Below are 18,838 nucleotides of genomic sequence, written 5' to 3'. Positions count from 1 at the left end.
CAAATAAGGCTGGTGTTATGAAAGATTGGGTGGGCATGTCTGACTGTTAGGGCAGAGAAATGCCAGATAGGGATGTCAGAGGTACAGTACCTGGGTCAATTTGTGGGGGGAGGTAGGGTTAGGTCAGAACCAGGTAAGGTAGAGAAAATCTGAGACTGGCTCCGGCCCACGACCCAGTTACATATACTGGCATTCTTAACGACTGCAGGGTACTACAGACATTCTGTCCCAGACTTTAGTACTGTAGCAAAGCCCCTGACAGAAGAAACTCCCCAAACTAGTTGACTGGACATCCGCTTGTGAGCTGGCATTTCAGTCGTTAAAGGAAGCCCTGGTTTGTGCTCCAGTACTGTTGGCAATTATGACAAGGACTTTATTGTGCTTACTGATGCATCACAGTATGGACTGGGAGCAGTACTTAGCCAGGTAGGACCAGAGGGGCAGGAGCACCTTTTGGCCTATTAGAGCAGAAAACTGCTAAACCGGGAGGTGGGGTATGCCACAATTGAGAAGGAAATATTTATAAATTTATTTAATGATAAAAGCGCAGGGCACTTATTTATATAATTGCAAATTCACTTATTTTTGATATTGTGTATATTTTGGTATAGGAAATCTTTATTTTTGAGACCAGGGAAGAAAATTATTTTTTTTCTGTTTTAACATAACATTGTTAAAGGAAATGCATTATTTTTGATGCATATATCTGATACAATAAGCCTTTGTTTAGGAAGTCTTTTGTGTATTTTGGTGTATCCAAGTGTCATTGTTTGGGTTTGTAACATTGCTAGAGTAAGTCTGTTTGCTGATAGCAGGTAATGTTAAGTAAGTCTTTATGTGAAGTGACAAAAACCTGCTTAGCCTGTATACCCAGCAGGGGGGCCGCTGTCTGGCGTGACTGCATCTCAGATAATGCAAGCATCAAGTTTTAGCACATAATAGAGAAGTGTAAATATTGTTAGCTTTGCAGTGCATGTAAATTCATGTTTGAGTAAACAAACTGCATCCTGATTCTAAAAATAGCCTGTGGGGCTGTGTCCAAATCTGTATAAAAAGCACTGTCTTCTATTGAAAATTGTTCTTCTGATTCCATCTGATCTGAGCACTGATACCTTCAATCAGTATGACTGCAAATAAACATCACTTGCTTCAAAGACCTGCTTGACAACATATTCCATGCTGAAAATCCTGTGACCTACAGATTAGACCCAAAATCGAATCCGTTCCTGGCTGTTTCTGAGGTTTGAACCCAGCATCCAGTACCACCGCTCTGCCGCTACCCAGCAGCTCTGGCCAGTGTGATAAATCCACAGCAACCCTGATCTATAGAAAGAGGTCAGGAGTACCAGCCTAAGTACACCAGTAACGGGGTACACTCGCAGCGTCAGTTACCCATAAGAAACCTGTTACTGGATGCTGGTAAAGGAGTCCAGTGGTAGCATTTTGTAAGCCCCTCCTACTGCGGTGAGAGGGCGCATTTGGGATGCCAAAAGGGAACGGTGGCAAAGTAAGCCCAGCCGGTTCTCAGCAGCAAAGGCAGGGTGGTATAGGCGGTCCATCCAGTCACAGCACCTCATTTGTCCGCCTGTCTACCAGACCCCGGATTGTTAACCTTTCCTTCTGGCCAAAGTCCTCTCTTAAAATTACCTTTCTCAGTCATGCAAGGAAGCAGTACAATGGGTCGTGACCTGCAAACTCCCGGTCGCAATTGGAATCCACCTGTCTTGGATATCGTGACAATGTATCAATCGTATCCCATACCTCTTAGATTGTAAGCTCAGTTGGCCAGGACATTCTTTACCTTCTGTTGCAGATAATTAGTAGAAATGTTTGCTTCTCAGTGTCATACACCTACACCCGCATTGCATCATGGTAGTAGCCAGTTTGTGCTGTTGTAAATAATTAACATACAGGATTCTTCAAAAATCACACTACAGGAGACCTTGAATTGAGCTCACAGACAGAGGGACAGTTCACTTGGCTATTGCACGTTTCTACAATATGTTAGTATCATCATCCTCTTGTCACGAGCTGCGGCTCCCCTAGTAATCGTCGTGGCTCGCTCTCTGCCCACATCTCGCGTCCTGGCCATCGCCATGACAACCGGGACGTCACCTCCGGCCACTCACCCAGGCTGTCACTAGGGCAACAGCCAGGACGCTTCTGCTCCCACCACCACGGTCCACCTAGTTTGACAGCTGGGCGTGCGCATCCAATATTTTAAACTCCTCCGGAGCCTGATTGCCACCCCTGTGGCTTCCCCTTCCTCATTGGCTTCCTTATGCTTATAAGGCAGGGAGAGCTTAGCCTCTCTGCCAGTAGCACTCAGTTCCTGGTTGCTGACCTACTCTCATCTATATTGTACATTGTGCTTATCTTCTGACTGGATTTTTGTGTATGACCTTTGACTTGTTTCCTGGACTCTGATTACTACTGGTGGGCCTAGCTCTTTTGCCTGTGACTCGGATAACCTTGTTCTCTGCCTGTCCTGAGCCTTGCCTGTACCTCACCTTGGTGCCTGTTTTTGCACTTGGACCTCAGCTTGTTTCTGACCACGTTGTTCGTTTGACTTCACTCTTTATTTATCGTTGCAGTACTTTTATAAGCTTGTACGACGCTGAGTTTAAGACTTGGGGACATCTGAGTACCTGTGAGCGCAGTAGGAGAAATAAAGAAGTTCTTTGATGTAGGTGCACTATCAACTCCACATAAATATATACATTGGGTCCAAGGAGTATAAAATTAAACTTAACTTTTATTTGTGTATATAAAATGTAGCAAAATATATAATAAAATAATAAGTTAAAGTGTACAAACAGTGGTGAGATAAAACTGCTATCTGCACCTCTCTTATCCTTTTTAAATGGAGAGCTATTGCTTAATAACATTCATTGTCATATGCCCCTGCTGTGCCAGATACCTAAACACCTATTATAGGTAAACTTAGCGAAACGCGCATTGGCGTCTTCGCTGTCTGCACCCAATCCTTCTCAATTTTGAAGCTGCTTATAAGTCTATGCTCCATTAAAACCACAGTCTGGAGCTGTAGTTAGGTAGATAGCAAATCACCTTCTATAGCCTGCCATGGATTGTAGCGTCATTAACTGCTACAACTGACAACCTGAGAAACATCATATTTCCTCATATATATTCTCAAACTGAAAAGAATATTATATAGAAGTTAATATTGAGATAAGAGGAATATATTGAACTATTTACCTATAATAGGTGTTTTGGTATCTGGCACAGCAGGGACATATGACAATGCATGTTATTAAGCATAATAACAAAAACAATAAGTATAATAGCTCTTCATATAAAAAGGATCAGAGAGGTGCAAATAGCAGTTTTATCTCACCATTGTTTGTACACTTTCACTTATTATTTTATTTATTCTATATTTCGCTAAATTTTATATATACAAATAAAAGTTTTATTTAATACTCCTTGGGCCCAAAGTATATATTTATGTAGAGTTGATAGTGCACCTATATCAAAGAACTTCTTTTTTTCTCCTACTGTACGGATCAAGTTTTAGGTAGTATTAGAGATACATCTATATAATATAATTGAAGCTATAATCAAGGGGTTATCAGCCCTCAGCAACTGGTGCGACAATCTCTCTCTCTCTTTTTTGGAACCCATATACCTGTGAGCGCAACTAGTTTTACGGGAAAGGCGGCTGCTAAAAGTGAAGTTCTCTACATCCTGTTCTGCAAGCTTATGATAGTAACCGTTTACCCATCACCCCTAAACGTACAGCGCTGTGTAATATGTTGGTGCTGTATCAATAAAACAGAATAAGAATAAACTGCATTGGACAAACTTGGCAAATATGTTTAAAAAAAGAATGTTAATGAAAACTGCACCCTGCTATCAAACAGTAACTCTGGAAATACCAATATTTTTAATAATGCAAAATGAACCATATAGGTATAAAAAATCCTCGTCTGCTGTGCCACTTGGAAGTTACAATTATACAGCCTCTTTAAGATCCCTTTTTACCTGTCTATATGGTTCAGAGGTAGTTCTGGTGTGTCTGTCATTTATTTTTTTTCCTATGTGATGCCTCTTTCTGCTGAGGTATGCTCATCATTTCCACTTCCTCTTGATCAAAGACCCCATTTGCAAGCTTCTCAAATCTCCCAATATTTTTTCAGCAGTCATCCAAATTTGATCCACTTGTCTCCTGATCTCAAGATTTTCATGTCCAATCTCATAGATTTATCAGAAATGGAAACAGCTGGTCAAGATTCTCACACTGTCTATTCGGTAGAAAAGCATCGACCTATAACATGGCAGGGAACTGTCATTTTAACTAGAGTACACAGGCCCCCAGTCATGCTAACAAGAAAATAGTGCTGACTGGTATTTAGTGGACTCATATTGGCTGCCATAATCCATTGTACATGAATTAGCCACCACTTCCTGCTGGGACTGTCTCAAGTCCATGATCTTAGGAGGCCCAGGAACAGTAGTGAATATCCATATTGGAGCTTGAGGTCTCCATCATACAGTAGCAGTCATATTATGTCTGTATTGTATAGTAGCAACAAAAGATTGGGATGTACTGTACATTACATAGTAATGTATTAAACTGCAGATTCTGCAAGTCAAAACTTGCCTTTAAGACATTGCTGTTTTACATTTCCCCTGCAAAGTTGCCGAATACTGTCGACTTGCAAATTCCGCAGTTTAATACATTTACCCCCTCTAGTAGATTGTGTACTAAGTGCTAGATTGGGTCATATTAAGTTATGTATTGTATAACACCCACAAGAGATTTATTGTATCTTGGTAACTAGAATGTTCTCTGTATAGTTTATTGGTCTATAGAATGAATAATCAACATATGAGGTTGCATTTTATTTTATTACAACGGTTTTTCCAGCCCTTGGGATTTGTAAAACCATGTACACGTTACAGTGGCCACACCCACATATCTGTGACCACATCCATATTTTGCTGCAGTGTGCTTAATGCACTGTAGAAGTCTCTCACATTTACATTTTTCTTGTTTAATATTGCAGAAAATTCTTCAATCCCCCTTATAAACCTGCTTCTGAGACAATTCCTTGAACTAGTGTTACGTTACCCGGATCACGGACTGTGATTTCCTGTCTGGTCATGCCTCTCTTCCAGTTCTCTTTGGTTCCTGACTGTTCTGTCTGGAATTGGTACCACTACACTTCAGGATAGAACCTGGCTTTCCCTATGACCTCTAACCTGCTTCTGCCTAAATGTTCTGCACAATTGTGTGAAGCTGTCCTCTATATTTCAATGACCTGATGGAAAAGTACATCTTCCTTTATGCAACAGTGGCATGTTATTTGTAATGATGCAGGATTCTTAAAAGCACACAGAATACAGACTTTTAATTTAACGCTCCATGTACCACACAGAATAATACCCACCCACACCCCAAACCTAGGGGTATATTTACTAAACTGCGGGTTTGAAAAAGTGGAGATGTTGCCTATGGCAACCAATCAGATTCTAGCTGTCATTTTGTAGAATGCACTAAATAAATGAAAGCTAGAATCTGATTGGTTGCCATAGGCAACATCTCCACTTTTTCAAACCCGCCGCTTAGTAAATCTAGCCCCTAATCTTCAAAACATGCCCATTTCTGGGTGTATCTCCACCCACTTCTCACAAAGCTCCTCATTTTTAAAGGTCAGCAAATTGGAACTGCCCCGCTATGGGACAGTTGGGAGGTAGGCAGTCTTAACTTTTGACACTTTGAATCTTAAACTCTGAAAGATTATTTCCACCTCTGTTATTGCGAATACCCTTAGATACCCTTGGCATCATTTGTGAATTAATCAAAGTATAGGCTATAGATAAGGGCATAGTCCGGCGGTTCCCAAACTGTGCGCCGCGGCTCCCAGGGGTGCCGCGGCGCTGTGACTGGGGTGCCGCGGGCCAGACCTATAAAGAAGAAAGAAAACAGGAACTTACCAATCCGCCGGGCGCCGGGACCCAGCAGCCTCCTCTCTCCCGCAGCTGTCACTGAATATCAACGTCAGTGACAGCTGCGGGAGAGAGGAGGCTGCTGGGTCCCGGCGCCCGGCGGATTGGTAAGTTCCTGTTTTCGTTCTTCTTTCTGTGGCTGGCGCCTGGCGCGGGGAAGAGTGTGAGAGGGATCGTAGCAGAGGAGGGGGACAGAATGATGGCAGAGGAGGAGGGGGACAGAATGATGGCAAAGGAGGAGGGGGACAGAATGATGACAAAGGAGGAGGGGGACAGAATGATGGCAGAGGAGGAGGGGGACAGAATGATGGCAGAGGAGGAGGGGGACAGAATGATGGCAGAGGAGGGGGACAGATGGCAGAGGAGGGCGACAGAATGATGGCAGAGGAGGAGGGGGACAGAATGATGGCAAAGGAGGGGGATAGAATGATGGCAGAGGAGGGGGAACAGAATGATGGCAGAGGAGGGGGACAGAATGATGGCAGAGGAGGGGGACAGAATGATGGCAGAGGAGGGGGACAGAGGGCAGAGGAGGGGGGACAGAATGATGGCAGAGGAGGGGGACAGAATGATGGCAGAGGAGGGGGACAGAATGATGGCAGAGGAGGGAGACAGAATAATGGCAGAGGAGGGGGACAGATGGCAGAGGAGGGGGACAGAATGATGGCAGAGGAGGGGGACAGAATGACGGCAGAGGAGGGGGACAGAATGATGGCAGAGGAGGGGGACAGAGGGCAGAGGAGGGGGGCAGAGGAGGAGGGCAGAGGAGGGGGAGAGAGGGCAGAGGAGGAGGACAGAGGGCAGAGGAGGGGGACAGCGTGAGAGAGGGCATAGGAGGGGGACAGCGTGAGAGAGGGCAGAGGGGGCAACGTGAGAGAGGACAGTGTGCCTGGATGCAGAGGGGGCAGTGTGCCTGGATGCAGAGGGGGCAGTGTCCCTGGATGCAGAGGGGCATTTTTGCATACAACTAAATAAGTATTTCTGTCGTGACCTAAATACTTATTACAATTTTTTGACCCAACTACTTCTAAAACAGGACTGCTCAGTAATTATTTTAGAGGGGTGCCTTGAAAAAATTTGGAGACTCTAAGGGTGCCGCGAACTGAAAAAGTTTGGGAACCACTGGCATAGTCCATAACTGACAACAGGTAGATGAAAATACAGCAGGCTGCATGGTGTGCTTGTCGTGAAGGGGTTGTGTATTTACATAGCCATTTCCTTTACAGATCAACAAGAGAAACCTGTGGAATTATCCTTAAATAAACTAAAATAAAGAAAAATCCTCTCTGGATACTATTTTAAATGAACTACAATCAACTTGTATCATTACAATTGCTATTGTCTTCTATGTTGGAATATTTCTATAGAAACGTTCCACTAACTTCTGCTAAAACTGTGAATCACCTCTAATTGCCCTCTCATTTTTTAAATGCAGTAGGAAAATCCGTTAATGAGACATTTTCATTTAATGACATATGCAAGAGAGACAGAAATAAAACACACACAGACAGGAAGAACTTAATTACTTTAAAACTTTTTTTTCTGCTTTTATTCCTTAATTTTATTAATAATATCTCTTTCTTAAACATCCCTTTAAGGGTGAAATTAAATAGAACCATTTACAAAGAAAATGATTTGCAAGTATTCATAGTAGTATAGGATTATCTTTTCATCACAGGAAAAGAGCAAAATAGGAGTTGATCTTTTATGTTAAATAATAATCACAGGCTTGAAAAATGTTGCTTGGCTAATAACAGAAATTAATATATCCCTTCTTTATTAAAATCACTTAAATCCCTTTAGTTGCTGGAAAGCCACAAAATGCATTGATTAAGTTAAGGGTTCATTCAAAACAAACACGAGTAATGGAAGAACACTTACAATAGATATTAAAATTGCTCCCAATTTAGATTTCCATAAAAACATTTATAATTTTATTGTTGCTGCAACTAGATAAACCTGCAAATAAACTCATCTATAAGAGGCTAAGTTCCATGTACTATCATAACTGTGACGAGTGCAAACTTTCTGAAAGGTTTAAGGAAACTGTGCAAATAAATTAGGCTTGAAAGATCCATCTCCAAAACCAATGAAAATATCAGTTTATTGGCAAGCATTAGCCATTCTGCATAACCAGTCATTTTTAAAACAAACTGGGTAATTACAACTGGTAGGCAGAAGAGGCAGCTGCCTTTGGTGTATATAAACTTGGAGGCTCGGGTTCAGCGATGAACAGTTTTTCTTTTGTTATAGAACACACATAGAACACAAGAATATATCAGTGACCAGTGAACATTAATATGCAGCCATTGTGTAAGTATGTTATCTGAAAGCAAAAAACATTTTGCTAATTTTTGTGAAAACGCCTTCCTCCACCTAGAATACCTTATTACAGCTTTGTTTATTATATAACATTCCCAAAAATATGATATAAAGTAGGGTGGAAAAAAACTTTTTTCACCACCTGCAATCAGCCATAATGAGCTCAAGGCTGAGGGCTCATTCATATATATGTGTTCGGACAATATACTATATGAAAATGGCTAATGCGTGCTTTTACATGCATTTTAGTGATGTGTTTTGACTGCTGTACTGTATTGTAGTATCTGTTATTGCATGAGAAATAGAGTGTGCTGCATTCTGGAATTTGCATTAAAATTTAAGAACACAATGATTAGAGCAGGCCTGTCCAACCTGCGGCCCTCCAGGTGTTGTAGAAACTACAAGTCCCAGCATGCCCTTCCGGCTATCAACAGGCTGTCTACTGGCAAAGCATGCTGGGGCTTGTAGTTTCACAACACCTGGAGGGCCACAGGTTGGACAGGCCTGGTTTAGAGCGTTCTAACCAAGGTGTTCTAAAAGAAGAAACCATTCATCCTACTATGAATGCGCTTTTCAGGCTTTAACACTATGAAAAGCGCATTAACAGCGTTTAGGTGTGAACAAGCCCTAGAAGTTGTAGATCATCTGGTGCTGTCGCCCACACACGCAGTGGAGGCAGACGTTCTCTGAGCTAAACCGTGTTCATAAAAATATTGCCTATTTACTCACTAGTGACATCAGTGACAAGGCAAATTTCTCATTGATGTCACTAGAGAACTGAGAGTTTGGGTTCCCATGACAATTGGTTCTGCTCAAAACAAAGCTGCGTCCAACGTGAGTGGGCGAGGAATAAACTTTCAGAAACATATACGGTGCTAAATATGTGCAAATCCCCAAGGAATGGCAACATCTTTGTTACAGTTTAAGAAACATTACCCAAAGCAAAGTGTAGGAGAATATGTACAACAAACTATGCAACTTGTAGTATCTTGTTAGGAAGTGCTTTCTTGTTTTGTAACATTGCATTACATATGATTCATGTTTGACATCAAACACATCATTGACTTAAATAGAAACAAAAAAAAACAATGACGAGGGTTTGCCACTAAAGAAATACCAAGGCTTTCCCACCGTTCTAGAACAGACAGTGACGTATACAGATGCCCCATGCTAATGCTGGTGTTAAAGCTGTACTACCATCTAGGAAAGATTTTCCCTAAGGTGGCCCTTGCACCCTATCTGAAGTCCCGGGGCTGCTACATGTGGTTCTTCCACTTCTGATAGCTAGACCATTTTTGGTGGAGAATTTCATCCAAAAGGGTTGCACTGCAATTTTGTAATCATATGATTAAAGTTCAGAAATCCTATAACTAATAAACTGCTGCAAATGTCTATCCGCTCTGTTAAATCAAAATTTGAATGTATCAGAAACAAACACTTTAAAAAATAAATCTTATTAAAAATGATCTGATTAACAGCTATTACAAATGTGTAGGTATCAATTGCATACTGATGCAAATGTGCAGAAATGCAATCGTTCATTCTGAAGCATAAAAACAAAATATGCGTAAGTGCCCAGCTAAAGGACAAGTACGATATAAAGTACATACCTCAATCCTTTACCTGCTTGCGGTGTAATATTTTCAAAGCTGTGAAAATATAGCTGAATTTTGCAAAAATGAAAGTGTACTATTTACTTAGATTTGCTGCAATGGAAAAATGTACCTTTTATTAAATACGTTTACTACTACTTCCTTATAGATTTCTCGTGTCATTGTTGCTATTGCAGTCCGCAAAAAGGTGACTAGAAGTAACATACAAAATAAAAAGGTAAAAGAAATAACTAGTATGAAGACAATGCAAATTTTTTTCTTATGAAATACATTTCAAGTATATTTCATTTTATACCACATATTAAATATGCACAGTATATATTGTTGATAATCTTAGAGGCTGATGGGGCGAATCTGTAGTTTCTCAAAATCAGATTGCCTTCGTCTGCTGTAAAAGGACAGAACAGGCAGCAAAATTGTCTAAGTAAGAAACACAAGTTATTTCAGATATATTATTGAGCTTCGTGGTACACAGCTTTGCTATCTATCAATCTCTAACTTACAAGTTATTTAATTTGGAGCATTATAGAACATTTGCAACTTAATCATCACTGTTTTGCTTTATCAGTTTATTTTTACAAGTGTAGTAGCATCCAGATGTCTCTGTTGTAGCCACTAGCACTAGAAACGCATTTGGTTGCTGGCTAGACAGCTGTACGTACAAGCCATAGCAACACAAGTAGCCACATATATGAGCAAACTGCGTCATAAATAATTCCAGATTTATAAATTCTTGAACGAGCCATCTCCCAGCAATGGTAGAACATTTATTTTAATCAGCAGAAAGAACACAACAATATCATCCATTTTAATTACCTTAGCTTTCAACTAAAACATTACAAAGGTATCAGAGCCATTTTCTATGGAATGATGGCTAAACAATTAAAAGCAAAACCAATAACAAGACATGCACACAACACACTCTGTGATGATAGAGTCACTTGCAGCTTACACAGCCACGAGACGACAGCCAATCAGTGCAATCGTTCACTATATGATTTCTAGTCAATCAGTGGCGGAACTACCATTGGTGCAACAGGTGCGGTGCACTGAGGTCCATGGAGATAACGGGGCCCGCTGCATGGGGAACTAGCGAGCTGTGGGCCCGATTCCCTCCACAACAGCTCGCTAGTTCTGCCTCAGCTAGTAATGGCACTAGGAACAGTTTAGGGCTGATACAATGTTAAGTGCCTGTTGGGCATTACTTATGCTAAAAAAGCCACTCGTAAAAATAGCCTATTTAGGCCCTGAATCATAGCCATATCAAGATAAGCCCAGCTCTGCACCTGTATTATATAAGCCAGGTTCCTGTCAGACATACAGACACTCACATATGAATGAACACAACCAGGTCATAAGCACAAGAAATGCTTGTTAACATTTGTTTGGTAGTGAAAAACACATTTGCTGTTAGGCGTGATATAGTCAGAAAGATATAATACCCCTCATGTACAGTACATGAAAGTAGATTTAAAAATATATATATATATCCCCACAAAATCCTTTATTATACACACAATCTATACAGAAAGCACCCATTGCTAGTGCTGGTGACCATCATAATAATCAGCGTGTATATGCTCCTGGCAGGTGCGTATGCTGTTCTGCCTCAGCCGCATTTGTGTGACACCCTTACTGTACTCTACCTATGTTAGACCACCCCTTCCCTCCCCCGTCGCAGTATATACTATATATATATATATATATATATATATATATATATATATATATATATATATATATATATATAAATGTAACATCCCCCTAGTGGTGTTCTAGTAAAACCCTGCACTTTAGTGAATACAGGAGGGGTCACCTAGAGGCTAAGCTAGAAGTTTATAAAAAGTTACATAAACTGGTTACCATGGTGATAACCCAGCCCAGCCTGTGAGACTGAGTGAAAGAAAGGAGGGGCTGTCATTAAGGGGAGAGACAGAGGAGAGACAGAGGAGAGACAGAGGAGAGGAGAGGAGAGATGTAGCTGGGGACCTCGGGTGGAAGCTCCCAGGCTCCCCCAGCATTGCCTGGAAGTCTGAGCGTGGTGACTGAGCCAGGGCAAGGAATGTGTGCCCTGGATGAGGGGGAGAACTCCATGCCACTATAGATAACCCACGAGAGAGGGGGACACTTTGCATGGAAGAGGCCCTGGAGTGAGGGCTGCTACAAGAGGCAAGGTAGCTGTAGTGTCAGATCCTGAGGCTGAGAGTACACAGAGTGACGTGTCAGAGCACAGGAGACATCATCCCCGCAGAGGAGGGAGGAGCTGCAGTTGAGAGGTACACAGAGTATGTCAGAGCTGCATGGAGGAGAAGCTGCCTGCCTATTAGCATCCATGTGAGTGCCCTTGCAGAGGAGGGTGATCTGCAGTGAGTATGGAGTGCAAGAGACATGTAAATTATGTTATTTAACATCTGGATAACATTAAGAACTGTGCTGGAGAGAGTGAGGAGATGTATATATTTTTCTTTATTGCTGCAACCATTATGATTATCGTGCTGGAGGAAGAGGAGTGTAAATAAAGAGTTGAGTTTATCATAGAGATGGTCTGGCGCCCAAATTATTGTGACTTCTATTACACTGCACCAAAGTGACATCCCCTGTGTCCCGCTAACTACAAAGAAACACCTGCATGTGCAGGGACCCCCTGATCATTTACACCCATGCCCATCAGCTAGCCAGGGCTTGAGAAGGAGGTGCACTGTGTACACTTTGCACCCCACAATACACACAGTGACAGGGGGTTACATATATATATATATATATATATATATATATATATATACACACACACACACACATACCATATATTGAGATTATAGATCTTCATCTTGGAATCACATGACCAGTAACTAGGTACATGGTCTCCAATATACATTTAATCTACAAAGGGGTATACATTATCCTCTATGTATTGCGAAAATATTTTTTTCCCCCAAGACTTTGATTTTAGTTGCACATTCAAAAGTAATGTCATGGGTTAAACGGAAAGAGAGTGCAAGGCATCTCCCATATTAATACAGTCAGCATAAAAAATACACAACACATTTGTTGACTCAAGATTGCACTGCTCTTTTCTGACATGCTGTGATAGTGGTATACTGGTACGAAGAGGTACCGATATAGATCTGTTTATATATGGATACATAGCGCACTTTCAAAACTCAGGCTTTCAAAAGCTCAGGTAAATATCTTCTTTTGACGTGTGAATAATCAATACTATTAAAGCACTTAATGTTACATCTCTTAACCTGTTAATGATGCTATTTGATGTTAAACATTCAAATTCTTAGCATTTCTATAGAATACATATACGTGCACACTGATGTTCATATAAACAAATTATAAATTGAAGAGAGGAGAACAGATGTATCATTACTGCTCACAGAGTATCTTGAAAACCTGGAAGGGAAGTTTGCAGTGGAGAGAAGAAAAACATGCTTACACAATATCTTCCTTCAACTGGAAACTTTGCAGTCTTAGCAAAAATAACTACACCTCAAAATTAACATTTGACACATGACATCCTCTTGTCAGTGGATGGTGTTTGCTGTCTAGTCCTCTTAAAGAACAGAATGTACTTCTCTTAAAGCTGCATTACCATCATTATCAATTTATATAGCGCCACTAATTCCGCAGTGCTGTACAGAGAACTCACTCACATCAGTCCCTGCCCCATTGGAGCTTACAGTCTAAATTCTCTAACACACAGAGAGAGATATAGAGACTAGGGTCAATTTGATAGCAGCCAATTAACCTACTAGTATGTTTTTGGTGTGTGGGAGGAAACCGGAGTACAAACAAACTTACAAACTCCACAAAGATAAGGCCATGGTCCGGAATTGAACTCATGACCCCAGCGCTGTAAGGCAGAAGTGCTAACAACTAAGCCATCGTGCTGCCCACTACTGCCTAAAAAAGTATTTTCCTAGGTGGCGCCCTCCCCAAAATTGAAGTCCTGGGGTCTGCTACATCCAGACATTTTTCCCACCGTATTTTCAGCACTATCCTTTTTAATCATCGCAAAGGTAAGGATTGAAATGTTGTGACTATTTATTAAAAAGCTTCACCATGAGTCACAACAAATTGCTATTCCTTGTAAGACCTGTCTCCTATGTCACTGACAAAAAGTGGCCACCTTTGCGATAGTGACGGGAGGGGATATCAGGTAAGTTATGGTGAGGGATCCGAAGATCCCTCTACCGCAATTCTCTCCCCATAGGCTGTTAAATTGCGCTAAATAGCCATTCCCATAGACATCTATGGTGACTGCTTATGAGTTTGCAGAAGAAGGCAAAGCAGCAGATATCTACGATTCCCTATTAATAAATGACAAATTTACTTAAATATGCGTCTCTCCCCCCAAAACTGCCAATTTTGATGTAAAATTTGTTTCATAAATAGGCCCCTCTGTATTACAGATTTGCCAATTTAATTTTGTTAACCAATATTAAACGATAGGAGGAGAACCAATCAAAAGCTGCAATATCATAATTGCGGCTTGTGATTGGTCCTCACTTTTATACACTCCTTCCACAGCTGTTGGCCAGGGCTATCGCTATGGGGAGTACACAGAAGAAAATAATTTCCTCGGTGGTAGTGCATCTTTAAACTATACCAAAATCTCAAATAGTCTCCATTGTTCAGTGCTCTACTTTAGCGCTTGAGAAAGTGATCAGAGAATTTTCAAAGTTGTTGATTACAATGCAATAGGAAAACTAACCTCTCAGTCTTTTTAATTTATTCTTTAGGCTCATTGGTGTCAATTTTGTGCATTGTACTCGCAATTTTAACGCAGAGAGGAGGAGGGTTGAAGTTTACCATGCAACCCTGGGGATGTGGACATGGCAATGCCTCTTTTCAGAGAAGGCGTGGCCTGTCTCGGTTTAGAAAGCTTAAATTTGATGATTTTAATGCTAGTACAATATACCCATTATCTCCATAGGCCCCGATGCACGGCACCAATGGTAGTTCCACAACTGACATCCGCAATGATCTCAGACAAGCAAATGTTGCTGCTCATCAGTCTGGAAAAGGTTTAAGACCATTTCCAAACACGTTGAAGTCCATCATTCTGCAGTATGAAATGATCTACAAATGGAATACATTGCACAGTTGTCAGATCAGCCCAAATATCAGACCGTATGGCGTTCCTAATAATTGGAGAACCCAAAAGTTACTATCAGCCTATGATCAGAGAAAGACTGAACAAGTATAGATTTCATGAATGGCTAATCAGGATGCTAATATATGTATGTAGATCAGTATAGATCAGTACAGAAGATCCAATACAATTGCAGATGGCCAAATCCATCAATGATCATATCAGATTAGGTGGGGAAAAAATCTCAGAATTGCAATGTGCGTTATATGTATATTGATGTGCAATTGTTCATTCATGTCTATACAAATGTATGCATGTCTCCTCACGTCTGCCATCATCATAAGACTTTGAAAACTAAGGAATGCTGATTGCAATCAGCCACACAATGCAGGACTCCGATGTAGTAAGTTTATTATCTAGGTGCAAGGAGAAATGATGAGCTGTAACCCACATCAAATAATCAGATGTTTTTATCAGTCCAATGAAAGCTAACCTTTGATTGGCAGCTATGGTTAGGACACATGTTCTATTGCACAATTGTACTCCCAATGGTCACAGATCATTGGTTCAAAATTATTAGGGGCATGAAGAAAGTGTTTTTATTTGACCTCTCACTTTATTAAAAGACAACATGCAGAATAATCACGTGTTCAGCCTAAATTTTGACACACTTATAGAAAAAGGGGAATAAATGACTTCTACTTGCAAATTGTTTGGCAGCCCGATTACGGAAATTATAAACACTCACTGCTTATTTTAAGAACAGTAAATGTAGGAAAGCTAGTTCCCTTTTTCTGTTCTAAATCTTTAACTCACAATACTTAAATTTCATATAATTCAAAGCCAAATGAACAGAAAATGTTGGAATAGTTCATAATATGGTTTACATTATTTGGGGACTAAAAGGAAGTATGGGTGGACACTATGGCCTGAGAAAACTTCAGGTCACATGGTAGTCTAAGTTTTTAATTTCAAGGGCCATAAATAGGTTCTGTAGAACTCTAGCATCTAGAGAAGCTTTGTGTCAGAGCTTTCCCATTTGGCCACCAGGGTGCACTGCTACACTGAACACTATTCAGCTGACTAAATAGGTTACAAAAATACCAAATCATTTGGCCCCCAAAGTTCCTCTTATCGTGCCTAATGGTTCACTCAATGTAATGGAATTGTCTGCTCGCCGCACCTCTCACAGAAGTTGTATGGTTTGGCAAACAGGCAAGATGGACGTGAAACCGTTGACTCCACAATTGGCTGCCAGCTATTGTGGAATTACATGTTCCAGCATGCACTGGCAGCTAATTACTGGAAGGGCATGCTGATGCTTGTTGAACTACGAGCACTAGTATACGCTTCCAAGTCAATGGCTGCCAGTGCATGTTGGGACACACAGTCCCAGAACATCAAACAAACAAATACAAATATTTAAGATAACGTTTAATTAAATAAAACCCTCCTCAAACCCTCATTCAACCACTTTATTAGATGATGAAATCTTTATTCATTCTTCATCATATTATAATGGGAACATTTTTTGTATTTGCAATTCAGTGGGAATTTCTTATTTTTGTAATGCAAAGTGAGAAAAAAAAAAAAACACCGCTAAAAGCCAACAAAACTGCTGGCTATAAACGCCCAACTCTGAATGATGTTCTGTGCTGGGTACAGGCTAGGTGGTGCCAGTCGCCAACCTGTTCAGACCTTGTAGTCCAACATCCTGCACCACAATATAAAAAGTGTGTGTGACCACACGTTTGTGCAGCCCTGCACAGAGCCCAGTGAGCCATGTGTGTCTGGTGGAAGGCCTCAGAAGAGAGTCAGTCAGGTCTGAAGCGACGGCTGAGTGGAGTGTGGCCCAGTACAAACCTGTAGGAGGCAGAGAAGCTGAGAGATCTTAGGAGAGGGCCTAGGTTTAAACCTAAACCTTACACCAAATTTTATATATATAACACATGGCACACAATAATGTGTATTATACACACACACAGATTGAACATTTGATCCAATAACATAATTTACAAAATATGTAAGACTCAAGGGTTAAAAGCAATAGATTACAAGAAGATATGCTTCATTTAACTTTTGTTTGTAGTTATTAAAAGGCACTAAAGTCTCATCATCTTTGTTTGACAAAACTGCAGAATAGTAAAATAAATTCTTGCCCGCAGTGCTTTGCTTTTGCAGCTCTGGGATAGAAAGGCTTGTGACCAGAATGTGCTCCCTTCTTAGTGGGGGATGGGGCGCCATGCTCCTATTTTCGCACAGGGTTGGGTCTGGTGGGGAAAGCACGACCTTTTCTTTCCTACAGGAAACAGGCACAGAAATTGTATCCCTCAGGCCTTGTGTTTAGCAACATTTGGACAGGGTGAGAGACTGCAATGCGGAGCCTGGCTGCAGCAATCAATGCTACTTGTATACAAAGTAACTGTAGCCTCTCCTGGGCTTTAAGAGACAGCAGTGAATCAACTAAGCATTGCTCAATGCAAGTCAGAGACTGGTTATAAATAAAATCAATTTCGTGCCAATACTGCTAGCGAGTTTATCTGCAGCAAAAATAAAATTAATTTTTTATATCAGTTATTACTTTCCTTCATTTCTCAAACTTGAAATAAAACTATGGCTTCATGCCTTAGGCCAGTTACCCACAGGCATTATGAAATACCAGTGACACCGCATGTCAAACCTATATGGCATTCAATCTGTAGCCAGCGCTTACACCTGCAGTCGGGGAATCAATGAAGGTGAACTTGACTTGAATAGAGCAGTCAGCGTCCAAAAGACAATCTTGTGCTGTTACCAAGTGTAGGCATGAGCAGTCCCGGCCAAAAGGTCACTAGGAACCATTGATTCCATCCCCATCATTAGATATTTGCAGTTATTCTGGTTGCATTTGGGAGAATATTTAATTGATTGGTCATTATGGAATCTCTGTAGTTTTTGACTGACGTTTATTTAAAGCAATAAAAACCATGACAAAAACATAGATGCCTTCTACAATAGTAATAAATCCATATTTATGCAATAAATCAAAGTTCAGTGCATGTCTGCATCATATTTAACAAGAGAATTTTGATGTAACATTAGAAATAAAAACCTAGCTTAGAAGTATTGTGAATTTCCTTTCCGTCTACTGATAACACGCACATACTCTGCGCAACTGCTTATTTGCAGAAAAAAATTGCTTTGCAAAACTTCCCTTATGACATAAATCTCCTGCAGTAGACTGAAAGGGTTACGATGCAGCAGTTTTCCATCTTTCAGACTAACCAACAGGGCAAGCCAGGACAAAACACAAGTCAGTCCGATTTTGGTTTATTTCAGGAATGTGGCTGGAAGCATTAATTAATTATTTATTTACTTTGTTTCTGCAGCGTAAAGCCACAGCGGTGATTCAGCAGGTAGAATACCCCTTTTTGTTTCAACTGTTTTTGCTACTATGATGATTAACCAGCATAATTTGTGATACAGAATTGTCACTCTAAGCAACGTGAATTGCTAATTTTTTTCACGTCACATCTTAAGAGTAAACGGCCAGAAAAATAGGGATAAATGGGTCAGGAGCTTAAACCACTTGAAACGTATCTGAAAGCTCATGTCGGCTTGATGAAGGTCTTGAACCCATGGGCAAATCTGTCTGTCTTTTGCTCACACTACAGATTTGCACTATGAAGGATGCTTTCTTTCTATAGAATTCATTTTTCCCCCCACAAATAAAATACTGGCAGGGTTTCCATAACGAAGGATCAAGATCAAAGTCCTAAGTTGTCATGTTATAAAGGCTGGTTATCCATGATCCACTTTCTGCAAACCAACTGTGTGCTACCAAATAATG

General features: G+C 40.7%; 1 protein-coding gene across 1 annotated transcript in view; it reads right to left on the bottom strand.

Annotated features, from left to right (window-relative positions):
* The window catches only part of MIURF (mitochondrial elongation factor 1 upstream open reading frame), a 132,449-nt gene that overhangs the window by 44,464 nt on the left and 69,147 nt on the right, over window positions 1-18,838 (bottom strand). The window lies entirely within an intron of this gene.

This window comes from Mixophyes fleayi, chromosome 8 (genome assembly GCF_038048845.1).
Source record: "Mixophyes fleayi isolate aMixFle1 chromosome 8, aMixFle1.hap1, whole genome shotgun sequence".
Classification (NCBI taxonomy): Eukaryota; Metazoa; Chordata; class Amphibia; order Anura; family Limnodynastidae; genus Mixophyes; species Mixophyes fleayi.
This window is presented reverse-complemented; position numbering and strand designations above follow the sequence as displayed.